Source organism: Monodon monoceros, unplaced genomic scaffold (genome assembly GCF_005190385.1).
Source record: "Monodon monoceros isolate NGI ecotype Baffin Bay Population unplaced genomic scaffold, NGI_Narwhal_1 Super_Scaffold_22, whole genome shotgun sequence".
NCBI classification, from domain to species: Eukaryota; Metazoa; Chordata; class Mammalia; order Artiodactyla; family Monodontidae; genus Monodon; species Monodon monoceros.
This window is the reverse complement of record NW_021703779.1, coordinates 84,165,378-84,179,243: the sequence shown is the minus strand read 5'-3', so window position 1 is coordinate 84,179,243 and position 13,866 is coordinate 84,165,378.

Here is a 13,866-nt window from a genome sequence, read left to right as displayed (position 1 = left end):
AAATGAGAAAAGTGTTATAAAGGAGAGGCATATGGTCAATAAGATTCCATAATATGGAGATTTGAATTACTCTAGGTGGTTAGGGAGGGCTTCCCTTAGCAAGTAGTGCTTAAGATGAATTCATACTTTGAGTCAACATTAATTGGATATGAGAGAAGACACAGACAGTCCATGGAGATAATAGTATGTGCAAAGATATTAAGTTGGGAGAAAGAATGGTGAGTATGAAAAATGCAAATAAGATCAGTGTGGCTAAACTACAGTGCATTGCAAGGGAACACTGGGTGTACTGATGGAGAGAAGGTGGTCTTAGAATAAGAGGTAGTAGAATAAGTAGAATAAGAAGCCTTAGAATGAAGAAGTATATTGTTCCAGGCTGGCCCGTAAAGGGTTTATAGACTGGTTACATTAATGAATTAGTTTGTATCCTAATGGCAAAAGATAACCAATGGAGAGTTATAAGCACAAATGGGTTGAGACAACATGATTATATTTGCATTTCGAAATGATTACCCTGGCTGTATATTGAAGATATGAGATGAAGGTAGATTAATGTACAATACTGAGGAAACAGTTGTATTTGTTTAGGCAAAAAATAATAGTGGTTTGGACTAGGCTAGAGGAAAGTTAGTGCACATCTTTGAAAGATACTTAGGTAGTAAAACTGCCAAGTCTTAGGGGTGAATTGCATGTGAAGAGTGAAGGAGGTGAATGTATTAAGGGTCAGGGGACATGATCAGAAGATCAGACCTTAAAAAGGTGATTTCGGAGCCAGTGATCTTTCTTCATCATGGCGACTCTATTATAATTTCAAAGGTCTTAAAACTGGAAAGCTGAGGTAAACCTTGGAGAGTCATAAGTCTTGTCTCTCTTTCACCCCTTTACAAGAAGACAGAGAGGTTATGGTTTTCAGTTCAGACAGCTAATAAGTGACAGAACCAGAACTGAGTCCAGGTTCCACAACCTCAATACACAATGGCGGCTCACTCCAGAAATGGATGTTCTTCTGTTCAGTTTATACCAATTGATGTGAGGAGTTCAGGATTGGAAGGACAGTCTGGCTTTGGATACAGGCAAGATAGTTATGAGAGAATCTGAGGCAGAAGAAATAAATGGTGGAACTTCTATAAAATATTAGATTTTATAGGTCAAAGTGAAGATGAATATGTTTGAAATATATCCTATTGTTGATGCAGCTGATGATTGAGCTGTAACTACCCCTATAGTTAGTTATTTCTACTTACTAGAGACAATTAAGATCAAATTGTTTCTAGACCTGGTGTATCAATGTGTACCGCTATGCAGTGATTGCCACCGATGGATTTGAAGTCAATGGGAAGTAAATTTATTTCTTATCAAAACTATTTCAACAACTTGAACTGCAGAAAAGAATACATTCTGACACATGTACTCTGCCTACTTTTATTTTATTATTTTTGACATCTTTATTGGAGTATAATTGCTTTACAATGGTGTGTTAGTTTCTACTGTATAACAAAGTGAATCAGCTATATATATACCTATATCCCCATATCTTCTCCCTCTTGCGTCTCCCTCTCACCCTCCCTATCCCACCCCTCTAGGTGGGCACAAAGCATGGAGCTGATCTCCCTGTGCTATGTGGCTGCTTCACACTAGCTATCTATTATACATTTGGTAGTGTATATATGTCCATGCCACTCTCTCACTTCGTCCCATCTTACTCTTCCCACTTCCGTGTCTGCCTAGTTTTATAACTTAACCACTTTATCATTCCATTTTCCAAAGAGGGGCTTAGAGAAAAGCAATTGACCATTCAGCACATTGCTGCTGTTGCCAGACTTTTGGTGATCTACATAGAAAGCTTGACCTTTATATTAATGATTCTAATGAAAATGAAGATATGTTCATGTGGGGCATTTTAGGTGGTGTGTGGTGTTTAGAGGGTTGAGGGAATAGAGGAGTTTTCAAAAAAAACTCTCTTCAGAAAATTTCCCATAATGAAGCATTATGGTTGTAAAGTGCAAAAACGTGATAATGGAAGCACATATGCTTATGCTAGATCAAAATAAATTTAATCATTTTAAAATTAGAATATCCCAGCCTTCTTTTTCCTTTTCCTTTCCCTTTATCTACCCATACATTGCATTTCCCTTCCATTTCTTTCTCTTTCCTTTCCTTCTTCTTGAAAAATTCAGTCCTGAATCCACTAGGTGGGGCACAGCAATATTGTTGAAGAGAGAGACCTGGGAGCCTAGAAGGGTAAGACTTCTGCATAGGAGGGATGTGTGGTATGTTAGAACCTGAGCAGGGTTAAGAGGGCATCCCCAGGGAGGAGTGGGTAGAATGTGGTGTCAGAGGTAAGTCAGGCTGAGAAGAGCAACCTCTCAGATGGACAACACAGAGGGATGGCATAGACTGACTGGGGTAAATTTGAAATCCACACATCATTGTTGGCTTAGTGCATGGTGTCCAAGCATGGTTGGAATGAGGAAGTTGTCCACATATGAAACAGCAGTGGCAGCCCAGCACAGAGTTCAAATGAGATGATATTGGAATTCATTTGGGGTGATGAGAGCAACTGCATGTGGGAAGGTGTAGCAATTGTAATGGGGTATTGGTCACATACAGGGGTAATGACCAAATAAGTAATTATATTAAGGATAATGAGAACCAGGTTCTTCCTCTTGGAGAAGGGAGTTACAAATATGGAAAGGGAGAAGGCTAAAATGAACACTGTGTAATTGGATTGGAATTGGAGTTCTCAGAATGAATTCTTGGTTTTAATATACACAGAAATATGAAATATAGATGTGTGTGTTTGTGTGTGTTTTTGCACTTGCATATGGGTGTGTACATGTGTTTATATTCTGTCTACTGAAGGGCCTGGGAGCAGTGACAATCTGAGATTAATGAGTACAACCATTGACCAGAACATCACTTCTTTTAACATAATTCTTCCTTAAAAGGAGCCAGAACTTTTTGGGGAAATGGTTGATTCCAAGACTGGGGCAAAGAAAGTATAAGATAAAGATGAAACACCTTGTTCATCAGAAAGCCAGGGAATTCTCAAATAATGATGGGACATGGTGGGGACATGTCAAAAGGATACTGGAGGTAGATTCAGTAGTATTCCCACTGCTTGAGTCAGGAACAATTTCAGCGTAAGAATAAATAATGATAATAATGGATTATAATCCATTGAATAAATTAAGGAACAATGAATCTATACTAATAAATGTTGATGAAATAAATAAATTGAAAGTGTGATGAAGACCCTGATATTTACATATATTCAAAGTGTCTCTCACAAAATAATTATTAATTACAAAAATAAAAAAGAGTAACTACAATGGAGAAGCCCTACAGGCACCACCCTAATTGAATGATCAATGTGAACACCAGCTGTAATGAGACAAATTGAAATTGTGCACCACCTGATAAGGTGCAATGAGAAGAATGCAGCTTCACTTCTGTGATAATCCTGTCAAAGGTGTATAACCTGAATTTTTCATGAGACCACATCAGACAAACCCAAACTGAGGTATAGCCAAAAAAATAACTGGCCTATAATCTTGAAAGTTATAAAGGTGGTGAAAGCAAAGGAAAGTTTGAGGAACTGCTCCAGTGAAGGAAATTAAAGTGGTATGGCAATCAAAGGCAACACACTATTGTGAGTTGGATCCTTGTTATAAAAAACATTATTGGGACAATTGTGGAGACTTGACTGGTGGTCTGAAAAATAGATACTAGTGATGTAGCAATGCAAATTTTCTGATTTTGATGGTTGTGTTGTGATTATGCAGGAGAATGTCTTTTATGATAGAAAACACACAATGAAATATTCAGGGTTGATGGGGCATCATGTTGGCAACTTACTCTCCAGTGGTTTAGGAGGAAAAAGTTTCTTTGGCCTGTACTTTCATAATTGCAAATTTTCAGTAAGTTTGGCATTACTATCTGTGTATAAAGGGAAGGCAATATAGTGATAGTGGCTGAGAAAATGGGCTTTGAAAATCAGACAGATTCTTGGCTTTATCACTTAATAGTTATGTCACAGTGAACCAGTTATTTAACTTCCCTGAATCTAAGTTTTCCTATCTGAAATATGAGGATAATGATGATTACATTCTCACTGGACCTACATTACAGTTAAATAGGAGATGACATCATGACCATCATCATCATTTTTCCTATTACTGAGAATTTCCTATTATGCATTGCATTTAGTGGAGTACAGTACTTGTCAAACTCTCCGTGATGAAGGATCAGATATTTTAAAAAATTAATTTAATTCATCAGTGACTAATACTTTAAAAAGTACAATAAAACTGAATTCAATACAAAAATATAAACCCACATTTTTATTAGATTCAACAAACATGAAAGTACATTTTAGTAAATATAACAATAACAGACATAATAAGAAAAAATTAATTATAAAAACTGTATGTTATTCATTGAAAGTATAAGTAGAGACAATTAATAGTTACATGAATGAAATAGGGAGTCCCCGTATCAGATGTCTATATGCACACTTTGAAAGACACCATATATATCAACACCAAAAGTTTTTAATGTGACAGATGAGTCCGCTTCTTGATAATTAATTTACATAATCTAGACTGGATCAATGACAATGATACTTGCAAGGAATGATTGTATGTATAACTCTTTCTATGTTTTGTTTTAATAACACTTAGAATAGAGAAATACATCTCACATAAGTATGTTGACAAGAATAAAAGAGATTTTAAAGCAATTTCAGAAAGCTCAAGTTATTCATTTTTTACCTTTTACTCAAAATAAAATGAATGATACTGTTACTTCAGAATTTATCTTCAAGTGTTCATTGACAGCCAGTTCCAAAACTTTAACCTGTAAAATTATAGTTAAATTATCTTTTGATGAAGGAAATGGATTTTGTATTTTATACATGTTTGGGTTTTAGTTTATAAACTGATCTTAAAATTTCACACGTTGCAATGTGGTCCTACAGAACATGACTGCAACACAGGTTGCATCAAATGCAACTCTTCACATGAGTTCAACAACAACTGAGTTTATCAATACCCTCCTGTTCAAGGAGATAAGCACTTTCTTTGATATAGTGACAATGTCAATGTTGTTATAGAAGTTTCTAAACTCAGTTTCTATGCTTATTTCATTGTGGACTGATAACAAACAGTTCACTTACTGGCACTGCTTCAAAGACTACATTTTGAGGAGTACTGGTTTAGAGCTTCAGATGGATTAACTCAAGAAATAATGTATGTAGAGCATTCAGCACTATGAGAGATACATTGTAAGTACTCAATAAAGATAGCTATTGTTCATGTTGACATTATTAATATTATTTAAAATGTTGACCACCAAGCTTGAAGGGCTTTGCTCAGTGGGAAAAGCAACTTTCAATAGTTAAGACATACACAGCTTTAAGTTAAAGTACTGCCCACAGACCATGTAAATAGGAGATGTTCTCTCTGTCATCCATTCAACAGCAGGAGCTATCCATGCAAAAAATTAAGTAAATGCTTGCTTCACTAGTCACACTTGTCTGGCAATATAGTCTTTACCTAGTTTTGGGAAGACCCCCTTAAGAAAATACCTGTGCATGTCCTATCACACACCATTCTGATTTTAGCTAAAGCAACAGCAAAGAGGAACAAGAGGTTTAAGTAGTCTCTTCAGGTTGACTACTGAGTCTCTTCATTTCCAGGAAACATGTCAAACTTCAGCTAAGTCGGGGAGTTCCTGATGCTCACCCTTATATTTTCTTCCCTTACTGGGGATATTTGAACACAGGAGTTGATGTTTTGAAATTGCCTAATGGGTGCATGGAGGTCTCATGAGATTACAAAATTGACTGAGTTAACTTTCCACAGAGCAGACTGGGCAAGTGTGCTTGATTCTATGTCATTAGCCAAAATTTTGAGGACCTCTGGCAACTGCTTCTCCATTTTTCTTTGCCGTATTTTACCCTCATAAATAAATCACATCACCTGATTGGTCATAGAAAGAATGCTGGGTACTGTTTCCTTATTAATATTCCCCCTTGGCTATGAACCACCAATCTGGTCCCATAATCATCAAAAAAGTATAATCCAGGTAGAATAATTCAGTAGTGAATGACATCACAACAGAAATATATTAGTAACCACTAGACCAGTAGAGAATTCCTTGGGTAAGAAATGCCCAAAGGGATTTGAACTCTTCCTGTCATATTACAAAATGACCTCAGACTGCATTTATTGTCTTAAGATACCTAGAGGGTATCTATTTTTCTTTTATTTGGTATGTTTATTATTATTTTTGTGGAGTTGTTTATGACATTGTTTTGTTACTGTCTGGAATGAATATGCATAAATTCTGTGTTCAGTTGCACATTTTTTGTGGGTCAGTGGTTTTAATTATGTATTTATTTTAAAACATTGTTTGATCATGGTTCTTATTAGTTCAATTATCACTCTGTTCCTGCTTTTATGTGTATGGCGCAGTAACCTTGAAACTTTAGAGTAAGACAGACCTAGCCTCCCAACCCAAGAAGGTACTGTTTCATAGTCAGCTCACTGAAACATCTCTAAAAAACAACCAGAATAGATGAAAAATGGAGAGTGACAAAAGCCTTTCTAACGGCTGCTTCCAAGTTAAATTATCTCCTGAGCCCAATTCCAGTAAGATATTTCTAATAGCAAATGCCACAGCTACATTTCACTGTGAGAAAATAAAAGAGGACTCTGAGCAATTCATAGTTCAATTTTCACTTCTAAAAATCAAACAACTAGAAAATGATCGTCTTCGAATTTGAGAAAACAGTGTTTTTAAGACTAGGAATAATTTCGGTCTTTTCCAATATTTTTGGTAAAAGGTTGTAGAGACAAAATAAACTTCTAGTATTTAAAAGAAATCAACTGAAATTTGGTTGGATTGATAAGAATCATCTTTCTATTTTCTTATATTTGAAGAGTATCTCCTGGGTAATATTGAAGAAAAATGAGTTAACTTGGACTTTGCTAAAATTAATTGAAAAATCACAGTTTCCAGATGACCACCACAAAAAAACTTACTGCGTTATAATTACATTATTGTTTTCCCCAAATTTATAATATTGTGATGTTTCCAAAATATATAATATCATGACTTAATTAATGATCATGCTGGTTTAACTATTCTCTATTCAAAAAGTAATATATATATATGTGTGTGTAAATACACACATACATACATGGATTTCATATACATTCTTATTAAATATTATTACTATGTATTACTTCTTGATACATGCAGTTGTTTCTGTGGTCTCTTATACATAGTTTCCAGGTTTCAATACATTAAGCTTCTGAAGGAAATATCATTCTTGCTCCTATTGTATGCTCTGCTGACAATTAATATATAAGCCACTTAAGTATAATATATGTGCTTTAATAAGCTTTAGAGAGTTCTTCATTAATCATCCAATGTAGAGTGAGTCCCATTCCTTCATGCCATTCTTTATATGGGATCTTTGTTTGTTTATTTCATGGTACTTATAATTTTCAATAACTTTATTTTGTATTTACTTGATTTGTTCTTTCCCTCGCCTCCACCAGAATGTAAGCTTCATGAGGCAGGGCCTGTGCTGGACATGTTCACTTTTGTATTCCTAGTACCTGAAACATTGCCTGGCACATAGTTGAAACCTAATAAATTTCAACAGATGGAATGAAGATTCTTATAATTCTTTATAATAAACCTTGTACTTAGTACCATAGTAGGTATTCAGTAAATTTTTAGTAAATTACCATAAAAAATTACAATTACTAAAAAAAATTTAGTAAATTACCATAGTAGGTAATTCAGTAGGTATTCAGTAAATTTTTATTGATTATTAGATTTTTGGATATGACATAAGTAAAGCTATCTCCTCTGTGCAGTGATTTTAATACTGAACTTGCTAGTTAAGATGATACTACATTCATTTCTTATTTTTGTCTAAACAATGGCTGAATCTCTTTCTCCAGAGTGCCAACTCTAATAATATATTATCACTGTTCCGCTGAGTCCCCAAAACATATGTAGCCCATTTTTCAATATGTTTTATCAACATGTAATATTCAGAAGAGCCAAGTACCATATGTGACCAGGAAATCAATACTGCTAATGGAAATAGTGCAAAAGAAATACCTAATGCTGGTGAGGAGCAAGAAAGAGTGAAGCAAAAAAGAGAGGGGACAAAAAGAAATATAGTCATTAAGCAGTCTGGGTAGTAGAGAGGAATGAAGCAGATAAAAAGCTGGTTATTTACCTGGTCTTTATGAGCTAAAGTGGTAAGGACCCCGGTTTGAAAATCTGATGATCTTGGTTTGAATCCTAGCTCTGCTACATACTAATTGTGTAACCTTAAGCAAATGGCTTAATTTCTTGGATCTTGTTCCCACCACTTTCAAAAGGGTGTAGTAATAGTCTCGTATATTATAGTGAGTATTAAATGAGATCATGTATATGCAGCTCTATGGACAACTACATTTTATGTTAACCATAAGGTTTAATTTCAGAGAATGGAAAAATTAATTTCTTTATTATTTTCCCATTAGGCAACACCACTTACTTTGGTAAATTATTTAACTTTGTGGGTCTCAGTTTCCTCATCTGAAAAATGGTCATAGTTTTATCTACCTAATTGGATCACTGGGAAAATTACCTTGTGACATTACCTTGAATAGTGCCTCAATACATAGTAGATTATTAATACATTGAAAGTGCTGCTGTTGTGGCCAATGATAAACCTCAATTCTCTAAAAGTCTGTGTGAGTGTGAGTGTGTGTGTATGTGTGTGTGCTTGTAGAAATGAGGATAAAAACTTGCTTTATAGGAGCTTGCATCAGAGAGATACACAGAAAGTATAAAAGGGACACTAATAGTCCACAAAGACCAATTTAACCCTCTTACACTGTTGGTGGGAATGTAAATTGGTACAGCCACTATGGAGAACAGTATGAAGGTTCCTTAAAAAACTAAAAATAGAGCTAACAGATGATCCAGCAATCCAACTCCTGGGCATATATCCAGAGAAAAACATGGTTTGAAAGGATACATGCACCCCAATGTTCATTGCAGTGCTATTTGCAAAAGCCAAGACATAGAAGCAACCTAAATGTTCACCGACAGATGAATGGGTATGTGGTACATATATATAATGGAATATTATTCAGCAATTAAAAGGAATGAAATAATGTCATTTGCCGCAACATGGATGGACCTGGAGATTATCATACTAAGTGAAGTAAGTCAGACAGAGAAACACAAATATCATATGATATCACTTATAAGCAGAATCTTAAAAAAATGATAAAATGAACTTATTTACAAAACAGAAACAGACTCACACACTTAGAGAAGGAACTAATGGTTACCAGGGGGCATGGGTGGGGGGAGGGGCTGATTGGGAGTTTGGGATTGACATGTACACACTGCTATATTTAAAATAGATAACTAACAAGGACCTACTGTATAGCAGCAGGGAACTCTGCTCTTTATTCTGTAATAATCTAAATGGGAAAAGAATTTGAACAAGAATAGATACATGTATATGTATAACTGAATCACTTTGCTGTACACCTGAAACTAACACAAAACTGTTAATCAACTATACTCCAATATAAAATAAAAAAAATTTAAAAGGCCAATTTAGAGATTCTATGATCCACTATAAGCTCCAATATTAGTGCATAAGTTGGAGAAAACTTCTGGACTTTCTGGAGATTGATCCTCTGAAATAGCACCATAATGCCACCCCTCTCCCAAAATTGTTGTAAAATATAATCAAAATAGTGGCTTGGGGACACCTTGAAAGTATAAACATACTATAGAAATGTTTAATGAGAAAATTAAAAAGAATATACTTCATCTCGTTCAACAATAAAAGTTGGACAGATACTATAAAGGTCAATAGTAGTCATAACAAATTGTATACATTTCCACACTTACAGTCAAAGAGAATAGACCAGGCAAATTTTCAGAGTAACAGGGTCATTTTCTCAGATAGAACATCTGGTGATAGAGATGTGAGGGAGAAGAATATCAAAATAGCATAATGAGATTCAATGAAAATCAACTTAAGCACCCTCTGCTGAGCTAGGATAGCTAGCTCTAAACACTGTGGGTGGGGAGAGAGGGTAAGGTTTAGAGAAACCACGTTATTTTGAATCACCCCTCTTCTTACCATTGCCATTTATATCTCTCCTTCAATGGATAGGCTTTACAACTGTTAGCTATGTGGGGAGGCTTTGCTTTTAAGGAGCTCATCTGGATTATGGCCAGTATGGTGTGCTGGTAAATGTTTAAAAACTGTTGCTCCCCAAAGCCCTGATTTGTAGCACTTCCAGATTTTCATGGTAGAAATACACCCACTACCACTGGTTTGAAGCTAGCAATGGTTTAATTACCAGCTTGAAAAACATTTGAAAATATAACAATAAGCTCTTGTGGTCTGGTGGTAGCTAACCCTGACACAGTGCTCACTGTGGCTGCAATTCACATGATTTCTGGTATAGGTTATGTAATTTTATGTGGAATTGTTGAGACAGAGATGGATGCTTTCATAAGAAACCCAACTGGGATGCGCTCAACTAATTTCATCATGATAGCAATACTTTCTATTTCCATCAAGTTCTCTCTAGTAAATACAGTCTAAACGTTGAGTCTCTGGAGACGTTAATTATTAATATCTTCCTAGGGTTTGGCTTTTTTCAGTGTTGCCTTCTCTTATTTTTTCCTGGTTTAGATGTTCTGAAATATCCAAATCTATTGTTTTAGGGATGAAATTTTAAGGCTATGTCTTTGTACTCATCATCGTGGCCATTTAACTAAACTGGCAAGTCATTTCAGTCTAAACATTCAGGAAAATGGATTTAGTCCTCAAAAGCAATTGTCATTGAGTGATTGCTTCTCCTCAGCCTGCCAGTGGGCTAGCCACTTGCCAATAAAAAATGAAGAAGATGTAGCTCTTGCCTTTGTAGAGATCATCATCTTGCCAACAAATTTGTTAGTGTTATGGATTAAATGGTGTCTTCTCACACTTCATATGGTGAAGTTCTAGGCCCCAGTACTTCAGAATGTGACTGTATTTGGAGGTAGGACCTTCAAAAATGTGACTACATTAAAATGATGCCATTAGAGTGAACCCTCATCCAATCTGACTGGTGTCCTTATAGGAAGAGGGAATTTGAACACACAGAGACATCACAGATGTGGATGCACAAAGAAAATACCATGTGAAGACAAAGCAAGAAGGCCACCATCTGCAAGCTAAGGAGAGAGACCTCAGAAGAAACCAAACTTTCTCACACCTTGATCTTATACTTCCAGACTCCAGAGCTGTGAGAAAGTAAATTTTTATTGTTTAAGCCATACAGTCTGTGGTAGTTTTTATGGCAGCCCTAGAAATTAATGTGGTTACCATAACTAAATATTCACAATATCTATCAGTTAGGGTTATGTTCAGTTATGAGGAGCATAAAACTAAAAGTAACAGTGGTTTTATGAGATAGGTTATTGCTCTCTCATATGAAAGTTCAGGTTACAAAGAGCACAGAACTGTCATGGCATCTCTGATCCATGATATGCATTTGAGACCCCAGTTCCTTCCAGTCTATCACTCTGCCATATTGAGTATGTTGCCTTTACCTTTATGTTTCAATATTGTGACATCTGTATTCCAGACACAAGGATGGACGAGGATTTGAAGTAGAGAAGGCAAAATTGTCAACGGAAGAAGAATCCTGGAAGTTGCTTCATATTATTTCTGCTTATGTAGCATTGCAAATAACTGTGACTCGTGGCTACATTTAGCTATAAGGAAGGTTGGCAGTGTAATATTTAGCTCAGCTAAAAAGTGTACTACTATGAAAAAAGTGGATACTGGAGAAAGAAACAAGTAGTAGCCTGTGATGCACTCTGCTTCATTGACTATCCAAATGACATTGCTCACCCTTCCTTCCAAACATAGAACATATTTCACCCATTCCCAAGAGAGAAGACCCAATGTCCCATTTAGTTACTGTATTCATCTCAAAGTTCAAGATATCTGGTGACACACCTTTTAAAAATCACGTTCAGATGTGATTCATTGTGTTCTGGCCACCTATAAACTAAGAAATAAGTTCATTGTGCTTTGGTCACCCATAAACTAAGAGAAAAGTCATCTGACCTTGCACTCACCATCCAGTATACAATTGTAGAGAAGAAACAGAATAGTTGCAACAAAAACTCACATATATAAAAGGAGAGAATGAGAACTATTCAGAAGTTACTCATCCACAGCAATGATCAAATCATTTGGGGCAGAAGTTGTAAACATCCTGAACAGAAGCATGGAAGTATGAAATTGAATTTTATGAATGGAACAGTTATTTCATATAGCTGATTAGTGATTTCAATGAACTGACCAGTTTATTTAAGTGTTCATAAATAACAACTGAATGATCCCTTGATCAGTCTGTTTCAAATGATCTTAAAAGTTAATACAATTTCTGATCCAACATAAAAGAAAAGGAAGAGAATGAAAATTACATTTACTGATTGCCTATTATATTCATTCATTCAACAAATTAAAAAATAATGATTTACTGCTATTCTGGACATTGGGGATAGAGTGAACAAAACTGGTAAAGTGCATGCTTTCATGGAGTTTATTCTAACAATGAGAGATATTCAATAAACAAAAACATAGTTAAGTATATGTTGTACCATGTTTTAAGTGCTATAGATTAAAATAAAGCTTGATATATGTCTTAGGAAGAGCCAGGTTGGTGTGGTTAGTGGTGGTAGTGGTTTATACAGAGTTGTTAAGGAAGATTTGAGAAGAGATCCAAAGAGACTGTGAAAGGTTGCATTTCAGTCTTAAGAATCATAGATAATTATATATATATTATATATTTATAATAAATAAATGTATATTTATATATATTTATACATATATAAGTATATATATATATATATATATATATATATATATATATACACACACATCTTATTCACCCTTCAGAACATTGCTATCATAAACATCAGTTGTCTGGATTATAATCTTACAGAGGAGGAAAAGAAGAGGGAAGATGGGAAAACTATACTTAAAGAAAACAAATGTCATATATCAAGGTGATCCAAAGACTAGATCTGTACTCAGGTCTTATCACCTGCTGTACTTTCAACCTGGCTCAATTCCTCAGATACTGTTCAGATACATTTTGAAATTTTTATGCTTATATCATTTATAAAATACACAAAAAGTTTCTATTTATTTAAGGTAAACATTACCTTTCTATATTTTATTATGGATGGACAAAGAAATATGGGCAGTACTGAACGGGGTCATAAGGCTTTAGAAGCAGATTGAAGATGGATCCTAGGCCTACAACCTGCCCGTTGTGAGAATTTAGGCAAGTTGGTTTGAGTCTCAGTTTTCCAGGCTGTTAAAATGGGTTAACACCTACTTATCTTAAAGCTTTGAGGAAATTCAACATAATCATTAATATTAACGTTCTAGAATCCTACCTGGTAGATGCTCAGTGGTGATTTCCTTGCCCTTTTCCACAACATATCTAAAAACCACTTTAAAACATTTGAAAAGTTAATAAAACCTAAAAAATATCATTCATAAGAATATAAAGTTAATTCAGTTTGATGTAAATAATAAGGTGTTGAAAAAGGGGAATTTTGGAGTCAGGCAGACCTAGAGCTTCCTCCCTGTTCCATTACTTAATAATATGTGTCTGGTATGTAGTCAGGCAGTTTAACTGCATTCTTGCTTGATTCTCACAGCACTCCTGTGAGTTCAGTCTTATTCTATTTTACTGATGTGAAATAGACTCAGAGAGGTTAAGTGACATATCCGTGATCACAAAGCAGCAA